The 11,672-nt window shown below is 46.5% G+C and overlaps 1 non-coding gene across 1 annotated transcript; it reads left to right on the forward strand.

Moving 5' to 3' along the window:
* The first annotated feature begins 1,261 nt into the window (after positions 1-1,261).
* Trnan-guu (transfer RNA asparagine (anticodon GUU)) lies at positions 1,262-1,334 on the forward strand. Its single transcript has one exon. It is a non-coding gene; the product is annotated as a tRNA-Asn (tRNA).
* The last annotated feature ends 10,338 nt before the right edge of the window (positions 1,335-11,672 follow it).

Here is an 11,672-nt window from a genome sequence, read left to right on the forward strand (position 1 = left end):
CATATCGGTTACGTTGTCAGATGTGTAGCCAAGCAGTAATGGGTCGCCATATCTGCAAATATTAGAAGCTAATATGAAGTGTTGTCAGCAGAAGTCTGATGATGCAGGCGACCGTAAGGCCGAAGTACGCAAGAGTACCGCTAGGCCGCGCCTCTTTAGCTCAGTGGTAGAGCACTGCTCTAATAAACCAGGTGTCGTAAGTTCCATCCTCACAGGAGAAAGATGAATTTTGGAAATCAGTAGCGCGTCGTGGCCGTATAGCAAACAGTATCTGTGATGACGAACAATTAGCGACAGGCGTTTTTTTTAAGAATTACTCTCAGATGTGATTAAGGCGAATGGCGCAGATAAAGCATTTGCCAAAGCGGTACAGCATAAGGTGGGACGAGGCAGTCTGAATTACATTTTATGGATGTATTTCTCACATATCTCAGAGCCTCTCGCGGTCGTCGTCGTCGTTGTCGTCGTCGTCGCTGTCGCCGCCGCTGCTTCTGCAGAAGTAGCAAATGGCCATCGTAGCAAATGCGCGAGGGGACGCACTGCCTTCGATTCCGAATGCACAAAGTGTGTGGTCTTGGTTTCTCAGTCTATATTTGGTCGGTCTCGTAAGAGGTTGAATGTAACGAATGGGTGGGAAAGAGCAAGGGGCAGCGGATGTGTAGAACGAAAACACAAATCCTCAGGGGGTGTGAGCGTTTCGGGGATGAGTCGTATACATGTTATAGTTGGTCGTCATTGACCGTGTGGCCTAATGGATAAGGCGTCGGACTTCGGATCTCAAGATTACATGTTCGAATGCTGTCACCCTCTTGTTTTTCCAGATCTGAAAAAGAAACATACCGTTTTCATGTAGCAATTGAGCAGTACGAAACCGTCTGAATGTTGCTGTTGACCATTTTTTGCTTGGAGATGCTCTTGAGCTTGAAACACACACAACAAGACCGGTGTTAACTAGCGAAATGGTCGGCAGAGTGCCGACACCACGAGTTTTTGACTGGCACTTGCACATCTAAAACAACGTAGGAAAGTAACTCGAACACGCGATCTAGTGTTAAAGTATGTGTGTTAATTTTGACGCCACTAGCTCTGCATGTTGTCATGCAATTTCTTTACCTCTCAGAAATGATTATGACATAAAAGTGAAGTACGTGACGAGTGTGACGTTAGGAAAACATTAGGCAGCATGGAGAGATTCTGTATGGGACCACCCAACCCAAACGAGTATTGTGTGACGTGCTACCCGGCAGGTATTCACCGAGGTAGCCGGCTAGCTCAGTCGGTAGAGCGTCAGACTGTTAATCCCAAGGTCGTGGGTTCGAGCCACACGCTGGGCGTAACGGAATTTTGTTCCGCTGCAGATGTAAATTACCGTTTTTCTGATTAACGAGATGTAATGGAAATAGCAACTTTAAACTTTGCCTCCGTCTCTGTCAGTCGCAATGAAACTGTATTTGAAGGTGAAGGAGATTTTGTAGACATGTGTGAAAGACATGTTCTGAAATGCAAGTGTTGTTGTTTGGAGAGCATATCGGTTACGTGTCAGATGTGTAGCCAAGCAGTAATGGGTCGCCATATCTGCAAATATTAGAAGCTAATATGAAGTGTTGTCAGCAGAAGTCTGATGATGCAGGCGACCGTAAGGCCGAAGTACGCAAGAGTACCGCTAGGCCGCGCCTCTTTAGCTCAGTGGTAGAGCACTGCTCTAATAAACCAGGTGTCGTAAGTTCCATCCTCACAGGAGAAAGATGAATTTTGGAAATCAGTAGCGCGTCGTGGCCGTATAGCAAACAGTATCTGTGATGACGAACAATTAGCGACAGGCGTTTTTTTAAGAATTACTCTCAGATGTGATTAAGGCGAATGGCGCAGATAAAGCATTTGCCAAAGCGGTACAGCATAAGGTGGGACGAGGCAGTCTGAATTACATTTTATGGATGTATTTCTCACATATCTCAGAGCCTCTCGCGGTCGTCGTCGTCGTCGTCGTCGTCGTCGTCGTCGTCGTCGCCGCCGCCGCTGCTTCTGCAGAAGTAGCAAATGGCCATCGTAGCAAATGCGGCGAGGGACGCACTGCCTTCGATTCCGAATGCACAAAGTGTGTGGTCTTGTTTCTCAGTCTATATTTGGTCGGTCTCGTAAGAGGTTGAATGTAACGAATGGGTGGGAAAGAGCAAGGGGCAGCGGATGTGTAGAACGAAAACACAAATCCTCAGGGGTGTGAGCGTTTCGGGATGAGTCGTATACATGTTATAGTTGGTCGTCATTGACCGTGTGGCCTAATGGATAAGGCGTCGGACTTCGGATCTGAAGATTACATGTTCGAATGCTGTCACCCTCTTGTTTTTCCAGATCTGAAAAAGAAACATACCGTTTTCATGTAGCAATTGAGCAGTACGAAACCGTCTGAATGTTGCTGTTGACCATTTTTTGCTTGGAGATGCTCTTGAGCTTGAAACACACACAACAAGACCGGTGTTAACTAGCGAAATGGTCGGCAGAGTGCCGACACCACGAGTTTTGACTGGCACTTGCACATCTAAAACAACGTAGGAAAGTAACTCGTTCGGCTTTTGAGTCACATAAAGTATGTGTGTTAATTTTGACGCCACTAGCTCTGCATGTTGTCATGCAATTTCTTTACCTCTCAGAAATGATTATGGCATAAAAGTGAAGTACGTGACGAGTGTGACGTTAGGAAAACATTAGGCAGCATGGAGAGATTCTGTATGGGACCACCCAACCCAAACGAGTATTGTGTGACGTGCTACGCGGCAGGTATTCACCGAGGTAGCCGGCTAGCTCAGTCGGTAGAGCGTCAGACTGTTAATCCCAGGGTCGTGGGTTCGAGCCATACACTGGGCGTAACGGAATTTTGTTCCGCTGCAGATGTAAATTACCGTTTTTCTGATTAACGAGATGTAATGGAAATAGCAACTTTAAACTTTGCCTCCGTCTCTGTCAGTCGCAATGAAACTGTATTTGAAGGTGAAGGAGATTTTGTAGACATGTGTGAAAGACATGTTCTGAAATGCAAGTGTTGTTGTTTGGAGAGCATATCGGTTACGTGTCAGATGTGTAGCCAAGCAGTAATGGGTCGCCATATCTGCAAATATTAGAAGCTAATATGAAGTGTTGTCAGCAGAAGTCTGATGATGCAGGCGACCGTAAGGCCGAAGTACGCAAGAGTACCGCTAGGCCGCGCCTCTTTAGCTCAGTGGTAGAGCACTGCTCTAATAAACCAGGTGTCGTAAGTTCCATCCTCACAGGAGAAAGATGAATTTTGGAAATCAGTAGCGCGTCGTGGCCGTATAGCAAACAGTATCTGTGATGACGAACAATTAGCGACAGGCGTTTTTTTAAGAATTACTCTCAGATGTGATTAAGGCGAATGGCGCAGATAAAGCATTTGCCAAAGCGGTACAGCATAAGGTGGGACGAGGCAGTCTGAATTACATTTTATGGATGTATTTCTCACATATCTCAGAGCCTCTCGCGGTCGTCGTCGTCGTCGTCGTCGTCGTCGTCGTCGCCGCCGCCGTTGCTTCTGCAGAAGTAGCAAATGGCCATCGTAGCAAATGCGGCGAGGGACGCACTGCCTTCGATTCCGAATGCACAAAGTGTGTGGTCTTGTTTCTCAGTCTATATTTGGTCGGTCTCGTAAGAGGTTGAATGTAACGAATGGGTGGGAAAGAGCAAGGGGCAGCGGATGTGTAGAACGAAAACACAAATCCTCAGGGGTGTGAGCGTTTCGGGATGAGTCGTATACATGTTATAGTTGGTCGTCATTGACCGTGTGGCCTAATGGATAAGGCGTCGGACTTCGGATCTGAAGATTACATGTTCGAATGCTGTCACCCTCTTGTTTTTCCAGATCTGAAAAAGAAACATACCGTTTTCATGTAGCAATTGAGCAGTACGAAACCGTCTGAATGTTGCTGTTGACCATTTTTTGCTTGGAGATGCTCTTGAGCTTGAAACACACACAACAAGACCGGTGTTAACTAGCGAAATGGTCGGCAGAGTGCCGACACCACGAGTTTTGACTGGCACTTGCACATCTAAAACAACGTAGGAAAGTAACTCGTTCGGCTTTTGAGTCACATAAAGTATGTGTGTTAATTTTGACGCCACTAGCTCTGCATGTTGTCATGCAATTTCTTTACCTCTCAGAAATGATTATGACATAAAAGTGAAGTACGTGACGAGTGTGACGTTAGGAAAACATTAGGCAGCATGGAGAGATTCTGTATGGGACCACCCAACCCAAACGAGTATTGTGTGACGTGCTACCCGGCAGGTATTCACCGAGGTAGCCGGCTAGCTCAGTCGGTAGAGCGTCAGACTGTTAATCCCAGGGTCGTGGGTTCGAGCCACACGCTGGGCGTAACGGAATTTTGTTCCGCTGCAGATGTAAATTACCGTTTTTCTGATTAACGAGATGTAATGGAAATAGCAACTTTAAACTTTGCCTCCGTCTCTGTCAGTCGCAATGAAACTGTATTTGAAGGTGAAGGAGATTTTGTAGACATGTGTGAAAGACATGTTCTGAAATGCAAGTGTTGTTGTTTGGAGAGCATATCGGTTACGTGTCAGATGTATAGCCAAGCAGTAATGGGTCGCCATATCTGCAAATATTAGAAGCTAATATGAAGTGTTGTCAGCAGAAGTCTGATGATGCAGGCGACCGTAAGGCCGAAGTACGCAAGAGTACCGCTAGGCCGCGCCTCTTTAGCTCAGTGGTAGAGCACTGCTCTAATAAACCAGGTGTCGTAAGTTCCATCCTCACAGGAGAAAGATGAATTTTGGAAATCAGTAGCGCGTCGTGGCCGTATAGCAAACAGTATCTGTGATGACGAACAATTAGCGACAGGCGTTTTTTTAAGAATTACTCTCAGATGTGATTAAGGCGAATGGCGCAGATAAAGCATTTGCCAAAGCGGTACAGCATAAGGTGGGACGAGGCAGTCTGAATTACATTTTATGGATGTATTTCTCACATATCTCAGAGCCTCTCGCGGTCGTCGTCGTCGTCGTCGTCGTCGCCGCCGCCGCTGCTTCTGCAGAAGTAGCAAATGGCCATCGTAGCAAATGCGGCGAGGGACGCACTGCCTTCGATTCCGAATGCACAAAGTGTGTGGTCTTGTTTCTCAGTCTATATTTGGTCGGTCTCGTAAGAGGTTGAATGTAACGAATGGGTGGGAAAGAGCAAGGGGCAGCGGATGTGTAGAACGAAAACACAAATCCTCAGGGGTGTGAGCGTTTCGGGATGAGTCGTATACATGTTATAGTTGGTCGTCATTGACCGTGTGGCCTAATGGATAAGGCGTCGGACTTCGGATCTGAAGATTACATGTTCGAATGCTGTCACCCTCTTGTTTTTCCAGATCTGAAAAAGAAACATACCGTTTTCATGTAGCAATTGAGCAGTACGAAACCGTCTGAATGTTGCTGTTGACCATTTTTTGCTTGGAGATGCTCTTGAGCTTGAAACACACACAACAAGACCGGTGTTAACTAGCGAAATGGTCGGCAGAGTGCCGACACCACGAGTTTTGACTGGCACTTGCACATCTAAAACAACGTGGGAAAGTAACTCGTTCGGCATTTGAGTCACATAAAGTATGTGTGTTAATTTTGACGCCACTAGCTCTGCATGTTGTCATGCAATTTCTTTACCTCTCAGAAATGATTATGACATAAAAGTGAAGTACGTGACGAGTGTGACGTTAGGAAAACATTAGGCAGCATGGAGAGATTCTGTATGGGACCACCCAACCCAAACGAGTATTGTGTGACGTGCTACCCGGCAGGTATTCACCGAGGTAGCCGGCTAGCTCAGTCGGTAGAGCGTCAGACTCTTAATCCCAGCGTCGTGGGTTCGAGCCACACGCTGGGCGTAACGGAATTTTGTTCCGCTGCAGATGTAAATTACCGTTTTTCTGATTAACGAGATGTAATGGAAATAGCAACTTTAAACTTTGCCTCCGTCTCTGTCAGTCGCAATGAAACTGTATTTGAAGGTGAAGGAGATTTTGTAGACATGTGTGAAAGACATGTTCTGAAATGCAAGTGTTGTTGTTTGGAGAGCATATCGGTTACGTGTCAGATGTGTAGCCAAGCAGTAATGGGTCGCCATATCTGCAAATATTAGAAGCTAATATGAAGTGTTGTCAGCAGAAGTCTGATGATGCAGGCGACCGTAAGGCCGAAGTACGCAAGAGTACCGCTAGGCCGCGCCTCTTTAGCTCAGTGGTAGAGCACTGCTCTAATAAACCAGGTGTCGTAAGTTCCATCCTCACAGGAGAAAGATGAATTTTGGAAATCAGTAGCGCGTCGTGGCCGTATAGCAAACAGTATCTGTGATGACGAACAATTAGCGACAGGCGTTTTTTTAAGAATTACTCTCAGATGTGATTAAGGCGAATGGCGCAGATAAAGCATTTGCCAAAGCGGTACAGCATAAGGTGGGACGAGGCAGTCGGAATTACATTTTATGGATGTATTTCTCACATATCTCAGAGCCTCTCGCGGTCGTCGTCGTCGTCGTCGTCGTCGTCGCCGCCGCCGCTGCTTCTGCAGAAGTAGCAAATGGCCATCGTAGCAAATGCGGCGAGGGACGCACTGCCTTCGATTCCGAATGCACAAAGTGTGTGGTCTTGTTTCTCAGTCTATATTTGGTCGGTCTCGTAAGAGGTTGAATGTAACGAATGGGTGGGAAAGAGCAAGGGGCAGCGGATGTGTAGAACGAAAACACAAATCTTCAGGGGTGTGAGCGTTTCGGGATGAGTCGTATACATGTTATAGTTGGTCGTCATTGACCGTGTGGCCTAATGGATAAGGCGTCGGACTTCGGATCTGAAGATTACATGTTCGAATGCTGTCACCCTCTTGTTTTTCCAGATCTGAAAAAGAAACATACCGTTTTCATGTAGCAATTGAGCAGTACGAAACCGTCTGAATGTTGCTGTTGACCATTTTTTGCTTGGAGATGCTCTTGAGCTTGAAACACACACAACAAGACCGGTGTTAACTAGCGAAATGGTCGGCAGAGTGCCGACACCACGAGTTTTGACTGGCACTTGCACATCTAAAACAACGTAGGAAAGTAACTCGTTCGGCTTTTGAGTCACATAAAGTATGTGTGTTAATTTTGACGCCACTAGCTCTGCATGTTGTCATGCAATTTCTTTACCTCTCAGAAATGATTATGACATAAAAGTGAAGTACGTGACGAGTGTGACGTTAGGAAAACATTAGGCAGCATGGAGAGATTCTACATGGGACCACCCAACCCAAACGAGTATTGTGTGACGTGCTACCCGGCAGGTATTCACCGAGGTAGCCGGCTAGCTCAGTCGGTAGAGCGTCAGACTGTTAATCCCAGGGTCGTGGGTTCGAGCCACACGCTGGGCGTAACGGAATTTTGTTCCGCTGCAGATGTAAATTACCGTTTTTCTGATTAACGAGATGTAATGGAAATAGCAACTTTAAACTTTGCCTCCGTCTCTGTCAGTCGCAATGAAACTGTATTTGAAGGTGAAGGAGATTTTGTAGACATGTGTGAAAGACATGTTCTGAAATGCAAGTGTTGTTGTTTGGAGAGCATATCGGTTACGTGTCAGATGTATAGCCAAGCAGTAATGGGTCGCCATATCTGCAAATATTAGAAGCTAATATGAAGTGTTGTCAGCAGAAGTCTGATGATGCAGGCGACCGTAAGGCCGAAGTACGCAAGAGTACCGCTAGGCCGCGCCTCTTTAGCTCAGTGGTAGAGCACTGCTCTAATAAACCAGGTGTCGTAAGTTCCATCCTCACAGGAGAAAGATGAATTTTGGAAATCAGTAGCGCGTCGTGGCCGTATAGCAAACAGTATCTGTGATGACGAACAATTAGCGACAGGCGTTTTTTTAAGAATTACTCTCAGATGTGATTAAGGCGAATGGCGCAGATAAAGCATTTGCCAAAGCGGTACAGCATAAGGTGGGACGAGGCAGTCTGAATTACATTTTATGGATGTATTTCTCACATATCTCAGAGCCTCTCGCGGTCGTCGTCGTCGTCGTCGTCGTCGCCGCCGCCGCTGCTTCTGCAGAAGTAGCAAATGGCCATCGTAGCAAATGCGGCGAGGGACGCACTGCCTTCGATTCCGAATGCACAAAGTGTGTGGTCTTGTTTCTCAGTCTATATTTGGTCGGTCTCGTAAGAGGTTGAATGTAACGAATGGGTGGGAAAGAGCAAGGGGCAGCGGATGTGTAGAACGAAAACACAAATCCTCAGGGGTGTGAGCGTTTCGGGATGAGTCGTATACATGTTATAGTTGGTCGTCATTGACCGTGTGGCCTAATGGATAAGGCGTCGGACTTCGGATCTGAAGATTACATGTTCGAATGCTGTCACCCTCTTGTTTTTCCAGATCTGAAAAAGAAACATACCGTTTTCATGTAGCAATTGAGCAGTACGAAACCGTCTGAATGTTGCTGTTGACCATTTTTTGCTTGGAGATGCTCTTGAGCTTGAAACACACACAACAAGACCGGTGTTAACTAGCGAAATGGTCGGCAGAGTGCCGACACCACGAGTTTTGACTGGCACTTGCACATCTAAAACAACGTGGGAAAGTAACTCGTTCGGCATTTGAGTCACATAAAGTATGTGTGTTAATTTTGACGCCACTAGCTCTGCATGTTGTCATGCAATTTCTTTACCTCTCAGAAATGATTATGACATAAAAGTGAAGTACGTGACGAGTGTGACGTTAGGAAAACATTAGGCAGCATGGAGAGATTCTGTATGGGACCACCCAACCCAAACGAGTATTGTGTGACGTGCTACCCGGCAGGTATTCACCGAGGTAGCCGGCTAGCTCAGTCGGTAGAGCGTCAGACTCTTAATCCCAGCGTCGTGGGTTCGAGCCACACGCTGGGCGTAACGGAATTTTGTTCCGCTGCAGATGTAAATTACCGTTTTTCTGATTAACGAGATGTAATGGAAATAGCAACTTTAAACTTTGCCTCCGTCTCTGTCAGTCGCAATGAAACTGTATTTGAAGGTGAAGGAGATTTTGTAGACATGTGTGAAAGACATGTTCTGAAATGCAAGTGTTGTTGTTTGGAGAGCATATCGGTTACGTGTCAGATGTGTAGCCAAGCAGTAATGGGTCGCCATATCTGCAAATATTAGAAGCTAATATGAAGTGTTGTCAGCAGAAGTCTGATGATGCAGGCGACCGTAAGGCCGAAGTACGCAAGAGTACCGCTAGGCCGCGCCTCTTTAGCTCAGTGGTAGAGCACTGCTCTAATAAACCAGGTGTCGTAAGTTCCATCCTCACAGGAGAAAGATGAATTTTGGAAATCAGTAGCGCGTCGTGGCCGTATAGCAAACAGTATCTGTGATGACGAACAATTAGCGACAGGCGTTTTTTTAAGAATTACTCTCAGATGTGATTAAGGCGAATGGCGCAGATAAAGCATTTGCCAAAGCGGTACAGCATAAGGTGGGACGAGGCAGTCTGAATTACATTTTATAGATGTATTTCTCACATATCTCAGAGCCTCTCGCGGTCGTCGTCGTCGTCGTCGTCGTCGTCGTCGTCGCCGCCGCTGCTTCTGCAGAAGTAGCAAATGGCCATCGTAGCAAATGCGGCGAGGGACGCACTGCCTTCGATTCCGAATGCACAAAGTGTGTGGTCTTGTTTCTCAGTCTATATTTGGTCGGTCTCGTAAGAGGTTGAATGTAACGAATGGGTGGGAAAGAGCAAGGGGCAGCGGATGTGTAGAACGAAAACACAAATCCTCAGGGGTGTGAGCGTTTCGGGATGAGTCGTATACATGTTATAGTTGGTCGTCATTGACCGTGTGGCCTAATGGATAAGGCGTCGGACTTCGGATCTGAAGATTACAGGTTCGAATGCTGTCACGCTCTTGTTTTTCCAGTTCTGAAAAAGAAACATACCGTTTTCATGTAGCAATTGAGCAGTACGAAACCGTCTGAATGTTGCTGTTGACTATTTTTTGCTTGGAGATGCTCTTGAGCTTGAAACACACACAACAAGACCGGTGTTAACTAGCGAAATGGTCGGCAGAGTGCCGACACCACGAGTTTTGACTGGCACTTGCACATCTAAAACAACGTAGGAAAGTAACTCGTTCGGCATTTGAGTCACATAAAGTATGTGTGTTAATTTTGACGCCACTAGCTCTGCATGTTGTCATGCAATTTCTTTACCTCTCAGGAATGATTATGACATAAAAGTGAAGTACGTGACGAGTGTGACGTTAGGAAAACATTAGGCAGCATGGAGAGATTCTGTATGGGACCACCCAACCCAAACGAGTATTGTGTGACGTGCTACCCGGCAGGTATTCACCGAGGTAGCCGGCTAGCTCAGTCGGTAGAGCGTCAGACTCTTAATCCCAGCGTCGTGGGTTCGAGCCACACGCTGGGCGTAACGGAATTTTGTTCCGCTGCAGATGTAAATTACCGTTTTTCTGATTAACGAGATGTAATGGAAATAGCAACTTTAAACTTTGCCTCCGTCTCTGTCAGTCGCAATGAAACTGTATTTGAAGGTGAAGGAGATTTTGTAGACATGTGTGAAAGACATGTTCTGAAATGCAAGTGTTGTTGTTTGGAGAGCATATCGGTTACGTGTCAGATGTGTAGCCAAGCAGTAATGGGTCGCCATATCTGCAAATATTAGAAGCTAATATGAAGTGTTGTCAGCAGAAGTCTGATGATGCAGGCGACCGTAAGGCCGAAGTACGCAAGAGTACCGCTAGGCCGCGCCTCTTTAGCTCAGTGGTAGAGCACTGCTCTAATAAACCAGGTGTCGTAAGTTCCATCCTCACAGGAGAAAGATGAATTTTGGAAATCAGTAGCGCGTCGTGGCCGTATAGCAAACAGTATCTGTGATGACGAACAATTAGCGACAGGCGTTTTTTTAAGAATTACTCTCAGATGTGATTAAGGCGAATGGCGCAGATAAAGCATTTGCCAAAGCGGTACAGCATAAGGTGGGACGAGGCAGTCTGAATTACATTTTATAGATGTATTTCTCACATATCTCAGAGCCTCTCGCGGTCGTCGTCGTCGTCGTCGTCGTCGTCGTCGTCGTCGTCGTCGTCGCCGCCGCTGCTTCTGCAGAAGTAGCAAATGGCCATCGTAGCAAATGCGGCGAGGGACGCACTGCCTTCGATTCCGAATGCACAAAGTGTGTGGTCTTGTTTCTCAGTCTATATTTGGTCGGTCTCGTAAGAGGTTGAATGTAACGAATGGGTGGGAAAGAGCAAGGGGCAGCGGATGTGTAGAACGAAAACACAAATCCTCAGGGGTGTGAGCGTTTCGGGATGAGTCGTATACATGTTATAGTTGGTCGTCATTGACCGTGTGGCCTAATGGATAAGGCGTCGGACTTCGGATCTGAAGATTACAGGTTCGAATGCTGTCACGCTCTTGTTTTTCCAGTTCTGAAAAAGAAACATACCGTTTTCATGTAGCAATTGAGCAGTACGAAACCGTCTGAATGTTGCTGTTGACCATTTTTTGCTTGGAGATGCTCTTGAGCTTGAAACACACACAACAAGACCGGTGTTAACTAGCGAAATGGTCGGCAGAGTGCCGACACCACGAGTTTTGACTGGCACTTGCACATCTAAAACAACGTGGGAAAGTAA

Source organism: Schistocerca gregaria, chromosome 6 (genome assembly GCF_023897955.1).
Source record: "Schistocerca gregaria isolate iqSchGreg1 chromosome 6, iqSchGreg1.2, whole genome shotgun sequence".
Taxonomy (NCBI): Eukaryota; Metazoa; Arthropoda; class Insecta; order Orthoptera; family Acrididae; genus Schistocerca; species Schistocerca gregaria.